Source organism: Macaca mulatta, chromosome 10, assembly GCF_049350105.2.
Source record: "Macaca mulatta isolate MMU2019108-1 chromosome 10, T2T-MMU8v2.0, whole genome shotgun sequence".
Lineage (NCBI taxonomy): Eukaryota > Metazoa > Chordata > Mammalia > Primates > Cercopithecidae > Macaca > Macaca mulatta.
In genome coordinates, this window is record NC_133415.1 from 57,602,009 (window position 1) to 57,608,932 (window position 6,924).

General features: G+C 39.4%; 1 long non-coding RNA gene across 1 annotated transcript; it reads left to right on the top strand.

The window, feature by feature from the left end:
• The first annotated feature begins 654 nt into the window (after positions 1–654).
• LOC106996329 (uncharacterized) lies at positions 655–6,542 on the top strand. The gene is made up of 4 exons (XR_013398818.1): positions 655–877; positions 5,563–5,616; positions 6,064–6,190; positions 6,423–6,542. It is a non-coding gene; the product is annotated as an uncharacterized LOC106996329 (long non-coding RNA).
• Positions 6,543–6,924: the final 382 nt, after the last annotated feature.

Sequence of the window (6,924 nt, forward strand, 5' to 3'; positions counted from 1 at the left end):
GGGGACTAATTGCCTTCAGCACTGCTTTAGTTCTTTTTATTCCAAGCCACACCATCTAGTTCTCCCCAGGAGCTGTTGCTCTGAGTTCTTCCTCAGTGCCAAATGCTTAATTGTTCCCAGATAATGGGTGAAATGTCCAAGGGTGAAACCTAAAATTTCTTTACTAAACACAACTGTTCCTAGATTTTTTTTTTGTTCATTTTAGTTTTCTTAACCTACCTCAAGGAGTACAACATGATGTTTTGATATAATGATTTCCAGTGAAGTGGTTCTTATACTCCAACAAATCAACATATTCATTTTCCCGCATAGTTACCCTTTAAATACAAGTATTTCTAATGGAATCTTTAGAATCGCACAAGTGGAGCCATTTTAGAAAGCAGCAAGTTTCACCTGGTGAGCCGTGCATCACTGACAGCCGTTTCTCTCCCCTGTCTACTTTGTTTGAACTGCTTGTTCAGTATAAATTACCTTAGAAACACGGGTGCTTCTTTAGGCTTACAACAGGTATGCTGTCACACATCTTCGGTGTGAAAACACCGTTTAGTGGGTACTTTGGTTTACTCTCAGGGCAACATTTTAAAAACTGCAAGTCATTAAGAATCATTTAAGGAAAAATGAAATACTAAGCATTTGTCTTTGCTGTCTTTACAGATCGAATAAGAAAATAGCAATGATCAGCACCAAGCTCCTTATGGAGAAAGAGCGGATGAAACATTTTCTCAGCACTCTTTCTACAAGGCGAGACCCAGAGTCACCTTGTGTTGGAAATCTTACTAGTAGAGGACTCAACAGAAAATATGTTCCCCAAATGTCCATCAGAATTCCTACTTCAAACCCACAGACTTCAAATAACTGCAAGAACTACTTCACTGAGGTTAGTTATATGATCGTTTCTCTTTTGGCTTTCATTTCTCTAATATAATTCCTCTTTGTAATTTGGTGAAATACTGAGTTGTTCTGTTGACTTATGCATGTTAAGTAAAGATCATAATTAGCTATGTTAACACAGAAAGGAAATGGGAACTTTTCATTTTTTAATTCCCTGGAGCTCCCATTTTCAAGAGATACCCATTTCCTAGCTTTATTCAATACATGTGACTAAACTGACACATTTAAAATGTCTTTAAAAGCTGCATTTAAGTTAGGTTTTAGAAATTGCATGTTATTGCCTAATAACTGACGATATACCTTGAGATGCTTTGGCTTACTCTCTAATTCTAGTTTAGTTGCAGTGCATACTACCGCCTTTTTTTTTTTCTTTTCTTTTCTTTTTTTTAATACAGTGTCTCACTCTGTTGTCCAGGCCGGAGGGTCGTGGCACCATCTCGGCTCACTGCAACCTCCACCTCCCAGGTTCAAACGATTTTCCTGCCTCAGCCTTCCAAGTAGCTGAGACTACAGGCGCCCACCATTACACCCAGCTAATGTTTGTATTTTTAGTAGAGAAAGGGTTTCACCCTATTGGCCAGGCTGTTCTCAAACTCCTGACCTTGTCATCTACCTGCCTCAGCCTCCCAAAATGCTGGGATTACAGGCATGAGCCACTGCGCCCAGCCCATGTCACTTTTAAAGTTTGTTTGCAGCAGACACCATGGTGACTCATGCCTATAATCCCAGCACTTTTGGAGGCTGAGGCAGGTGTGTCACAAGGTCAGGAGTTCAAGACCAGCCTGGCCAAGATGGTGAAACCCCATCTCTATTAAAGTACAAAAAAATATTAGCCGGGTGGGGAGTGGGCACCTGTATTCCCAGCTACTAGGGAGTCTGAGGCAGAGACTTGCTTAAACCTGGGAGGCAGAGGTTGCAGTGAGTCGAGATCACACCACTGCTCTCCAGCCTGGGTGACAGGGCAAGACTCCATCTTGAAAATAAAAACTTTTAAAAAAGTTTATTTGCACCATCTCAACTCTTCCCACCCATAATCACAACTGAATGATTGGCATCCAAACACTTTACCACATATGGATGTTTATTATTTAGTAGAATCCAATTTAATTGCATTTTATGAATTAAACAAAACCCTAAAATGTTAATTTCCTTTTTTATGTTAAAAGCTTTGTGCTTGGCCAGGCGCGGTGGCTCAGACCTGTAGTCCCAAGGCCTAGAAGTTTGGGACGCTGAGACAGGTGGGACGCTGAGACAGGTGGGATGCTGAGACAGGTGGAACACCTGAGGTCAGGTGATTGAGACCAGCCTGGCCAACATGATGAAACCCGTCTCTACTAAAAATACAAAAATTAGCAAGGCATGTTGGCAGGCATGTGTAATCTCAGATACTCGGGAGACTGAGGGAGGAGAATCACTTGAACCCAGGAGACAGAGGTTGCAGTAAGCCAAGATCATACCACTGCACTATAGCCTGGGTGATGGAGACTATCTCAAAAAAAAAAAAAAAATCGGTTTGTGCCATTCTCACATAAGAGTACGTCCTCTGACTATAAAAATCCTGGAAGAAATCCTAGGAAATGCTCTCCTGGATATCATGCTTGTCAATTAATTTATGGCTAACTCCTCAAAAGCAACTGCAAGAATAACAAAATTGACAAGTGTGATCTAATTAAGCTAAAGGGCTTCTGCACAGCGTGAGGAACTATCACTGGATTAAACAGATAGCCTAAATAATACAAGAAAATATTCACAAACTATGGATACAGCAAATGCTTATTATCCAGAATCCATAAGAGACCTAAACAAATCAACAAGCGAAAAATAAATAACACCGTTAAAGCTGGGCAAAGGCCATGAACAGACACTTCTCAAAATAACATATGTAAGTGGCCAACAAACACATTAACAAATGCTTACCATTGATAATCATCAGAGAAATGCCAAATAAAACATCAGTGAGATACCATTTCACACCAGTCAGAATGACTTTTGTTAGAAAGTAAAAACATATATATATAAACATATATATATATATATGTTGGGGAGGCTGTGGAGGAAAGGAAACACACACTGTTGGTGGCAATATAAATTAGTTCAGCTGCTATGGAGAGCAGTTTGGAAATTAAGTACTAAGAATGACCGTTGCATGAAGCAACCTCATTACTCTACTAGGGGTATGCCTAAAGGACAATAAATCATTGTAACATAAAGATGCATGAACATGTGTGTTCATTGCAGCACTATTCAAAATAGCAAAGACATGGAGTCAATCCAGGTGCATCCAAGGTAGATTGAAAATCCAAGCTAGATTGGAGAATTCCATATATACAATGGAATACTTTGCAGCCATGAAAAGAACAAAATCAGGCCCTTTGCAGCAACGTGGATACGGCTGGAATCTACTACCCTACTCAAACTAACACAGAAACAGAAACCAGATATCTCCTGCTTTCACTCATGTGAGAGCTACACATTGGGTGCACATTATCATAAACATGGGAATAATAGACACTGAGAAATAAGAACGGGGAGGGACAGAGTGGGCCAGGGTTGAAAAACTACTTATTGGGTCATATGCTCACTACTTGTGTGATGTGTTCAATTGTACTCCAAATCTTGGCATGCCTCAATATACCTTTGGAAAAAACCTCCACAGGTACCACCTTAATTGAGAATACAAACTAGAAAAAAAAATTAATAAAAGAAAAATTTACCATAAAAAAGTTTAGTATAAGTAGAGAATAGAAATTTCTTTTTAAGATAAAAATTTATTGGAGTAAAAAAACAGATTAAACTTTTATAAAGGGGAGAGTTCTGCTAAGAATTTCAAAGTAATGCATTCATTGTAAAAGATGACTTTAATTTTCTTTTTCTTTTTTGAGAAAAGGTCTCACTCTGTTGCCAGTCTGGAGTGCAGTGGTGCAATATTGGCTCACTGCAACCTCCAACCCCTGGCTTCAAGTAATTTTCCTGCCTTAGCCTCCCAAGTAGCTGGGACTACAGGTGTGGGCCACCACGTCTAGCTAATTTTGTATGTTTAGTAGAGACCAGGTTTCCTCATGTTGGCCAGGATGGTCTCGATCACCTGACCTCGTGATCTTCCTGCCTTGGCCTCTCCAAGTGCTGGGATTCCAGGCATGAGCCACCACACCTGGCCATTGTTTAACCTTTGTACTAATAAACACCACCTTTCAAAAATTATGTATATGCAATAGACCAATATTAACTGTGTTTTTGTCCAATTACTCTAAGCAACATTACACAGATACATCCTCTGTTATCTAAATTAAAATAAGTAGAAAATTTACTTTATGTATGTGATTATTTTTCTTTTGAAGCAAACTTCAAGTTATGTCTAGTCACTAAAAATACTAAAGACCACAATTTGTAAGTGATATATTATTTTCATGATAATGTTTTTTGTTTAACTTAAACATTATTATTATTTTCACTTATTTTAGATGGAGCTGGACTGTGTAGAACAAATAATTAGAGAGACAAAGAGAAGTATGTTACCAAAATTTATTCCTTAAATTTAGGTTTATTTTAGAAATAAAATTTAATAACAAATGGCATTCCTTTTCATTGTTGGGTTAGTAGATACCATCTTAAGTATTTTTCTCTTATGCACATCTAATGAAAGATATGAAAACAAAAACTTCCACAGAGAAGACTGTCCTTGTGCACCATAAATTCATCACATCCCATAGCTTCAAAAATTCCCAAGAAGTCTATGCATCTCTTTTTCACTGGATCTACACTTTCTTAAGTTTTTCCATCCTCATGGAACTGTCAGCCAGCACCCTGAAACGATTCTCAGAAAACAAAGGCATCATCAAGTTCTCAGGGTTTTGGTAGAGACTGAAGGCCAACAGATGTCAAATTCATTCAGAAATACTTAGCTGAGCAATAACCCTTCGTAGGCAGTCACTTGACAAGTGACATTTTAAATCTCCTGTCATTTACTGTGTCATTGGCTTATGTCTGTTCTCAGGAAAAGTTCCAACTTTTTCACCATGAAATAAAAACACCCACATCAATGTGATTCCTGTCAAGTTACTCAACCTTGTCTCTCACCACTTACTGCACTCTGCCCTTTGCTCTAGTGCCAAACTGGACGGAGCGGAACTCTGCAGGGCTCTTCCCCACCTCAGGCTCTTTGCCTGCACCTCTTCCCTCTCTCTGATGAGCTTTTCCTTGTCCTTCAGGTATCAAGTTATATTATCTCCTCCACCGGAAAGCCCATGATATTGACATAAAAGTGGGATAGAGGACCCTTCTGTGTGTTCCAGTAGTGCCCTGCTGTATACCTCTTGTGTATCCATGACTCTATATGGACATTGTCTTGTCTGGTTTTTTTGGGTATAGCTTATGACTGTTGGGAGGTGGACCATACCATCTTCATCTTGAAATTCTAGTGCTGGTTCTAGAATCTTAGCACGTGTCTGTTGAGTAGATGAATGAAGAATGAAAAAGCTCTGATATTTAAACACAATTAGATTTAATGTCATGTGTAAATTATTTAATAATAATTTTGTATTGTAAATGTACATACATATTTCTCATTCTTATTAACTCTGATAAAGTTCTCAACTCTTTAGTTTTTAAAATCACACTGAGCTAACCAAAGTGTTTTAGGTAAAGAACATAATTCTTTGTTTTTCTTTCCAGCTGTTGCTGTGTTGGACACTTTCACCCGTCTACTTTCTTCTGCAGAATCCACTGGTAAGCCACGTCTAATCAAGAGAATATTTAACCATAAAATCATAAGGACAAATTTTGTGATATAAAAGATTATAAAACTTTATTACTGGGCTATTTACACAACATTTTAATTGTTTCTTATAAAATATACAACATCACAATCTTTACTGAAGTAGGATATTTTTGTATCATATGTATGAAGATAACTTGTAGGGTATTTTAAATGATGTTTTTCAGTCTCCTTCAGTTTTAAGTGGATCTTGAAGATGAAAACCAGTATTATTGAGTTTGACATACTCAAATTGCCCAAATGCCAGCTATTTAAACAGCCAAACAACCAAGTCATCATTGATTCTTTAGTAAAGGTCATCGAAGACTTATTTGCATATCACAGTTTTTATTACTTAGGAGACCTAAGGAGTACCTGCCAGGCTTGTCCATGCTAATGTTATGATTTTCTTTTTCTAGTTGAACCGTATTTTGTGTGGTGATGATCTGAGGCTCTGTAAATATCTGGTTACTCCTCAAAACACACTAGATTTGGCATTTCATGGATGACTTGTGTTTGAACAATTATTACTGCAATGGTTGCCAGGTGATTATTTTCTGATTCTCTTCTTTGTTCTACATGGAGAAATAAAAACAATAAATAAGGGAGAAGGGAAAGCTCATGTTTCTGGTGCTCCAATTCCCCAAGATTAGGCCAGTGGTAGATATTCTAAGCTGACTCTTTATGTCTTTTTGATTTTTGCCTGTTACTCTGTCAGCACTTTTTTACTTTCTGGCACAAGATGTTCTAAGATAATCTTGTGTTTTCTCTGCCCCAGCCCTGAAATGAGTGATTTTTTTTGGAATCAGAGGTGGAGCCACTGAGGAAGTATAGGCGAGCCCTCCCCAGCATGTGCTCACTGGTCCTCAACAGAAGAACAGCTGCTGCATCCACTGAGGTACCAAGAAACTAGCAAAGGGCCTTCTGGCTGTCTGGGGTCAGTCCTCATGTGGTCCCTGGCTCAGCCTCAAGGGTTCTGGGTTAGTCTCCCTGCAGCCTCTGTGCTGTGTCTCTAGATCGGGCTCTGCGGGAAGGGCCCCGGGAGACCCAGCAGCACAGGGTGTCTCGTCTGCCAAATGTCCCTCCCTTCCTCCCACTCTGACACTCAGGAATAGGGTAGATGGGGTTTCCAGGCTGTGCCAGGCCACCTCACTGTCTCCTCTGAGATGAACCCTGAGGGCCTTGGGGGATGAGTGTGAAGCTGGCTACCTGGAGCCTGAGGCTGACTGTCTCTCCCTGTGTCTTGGAGGAGAGGCCTTGTCCCAAGAAAACCCCCAGGG